The sequence below is a fragment of the Sinocyclocheilus rhinocerous genome, unplaced genomic scaffold (assembly GCF_001515625.1).
Source record: "Sinocyclocheilus rhinocerous isolate Xijiao unplaced genomic scaffold, SAMN03320098_v1.1 C36314533, whole genome shotgun sequence".
NCBI classification, from domain to species: Eukaryota; Metazoa; Chordata; class Actinopteri; order Cypriniformes; family Cyprinidae; genus Sinocyclocheilus; species Sinocyclocheilus rhinocerous.
The window spans coordinates 1-1000 of NW_015778486.1; the positions used below are offsets into that span (position 1 = coordinate 1).

The 1000-nt window shown below is 39.8% G+C and overlaps 1 long non-coding RNA gene across 1 annotated transcript; it reads left to right on the plus strand.

The window, feature by feature from the left end:
* The first annotated feature begins 329 nt into the window (after positions 1–329).
* Positions 330–958, plus strand: LOC107735812 (uncharacterized). Its single transcript, XR_001639516.1, has 3 exons — positions 330–466; positions 552–732; positions 834–958. It is a non-coding gene; the product is annotated as an uncharacterized LOC107735812 (long non-coding RNA).
* The last annotated feature ends 42 nt before the right edge of the window (positions 959–1000 follow it).

Sequence of the window (1000 nt, forward strand, 5' to 3'; positions counted from 1 at the left end):
TTGTTATCATTTTAGCAAGAATCCAATACAATCCAGTAACTAAAACACTTTTTCAGTGTGTATAATGTCTCTAGTATGACCATACATCCATTTTTTCCTGGTCGGTATTTCTAAATTGTCTAAAATGTCTGGGTTTTGCTTTGTTTTCCTATTGTATTCATACTTACTGAAAGTAATGACTGAAAAGTAGTTTGACCAATAGCGAGCAGGCGTTGTACATAATCGTCCAATTGGACTCTAGGACTGTAGTCAGCATGTCAGTAGGAAAACAATGCCAAAATCTGGACATTTTAGGCAATTAAGAAATCCTGGCAGGGAAAAAGAGGACATATGGTCACTCTAATGTTTCTCTACGTGTGTGTGTGTGTGTGTTCTAGAGGAGGGATGGTCGCAGTGTAAAGAAAGACCTCCTTGTTCAGAGAAAGACTATTTTCAAATCCACACGGCCTGTGATAGTGACGGCAAGGTAGGGAAAGTATAATGCAGAATGTGTTTTGTTGTAAATTATGTGTGGCTAATTTGTTCATTTTTATATTGCTGTATTATTTTAGACCCAGATGCTGTACAGGTGGGTGGAGCCTCAGGTGTGTGTGGAGAATGTGACTGGTGCTGAGACGCTGCCTCCTTCTGGAGAGAAAGAGGACTGTCCGCCCTGCAATCCAGGCTTTTACATGCACAACTCTTCCACCTGTTTACCCTGCCCTCAAGGCACCTACTCTGATGGCACCACAGGTATATAGAAACACATTAACATAGATACATATTCATGTATTATGCAACACTGTTGGTTTACTGGTACTGGTGTTTAACAGAGAAGATTTCTTTTGGCACAGAATGTCAAAGATGCCCGGGAGGAACTGAACCTTCTTTGGGATATGAATACAAGTGGTGGAACATCCTGCCGAGGAATATGAAAACGTCTTGTTTTAATGTGGGCAACTCCAAATGTGATGAAATTAATGGTAAGAGTAATAGAAATGGAAAAACTTAACTTAAAAAA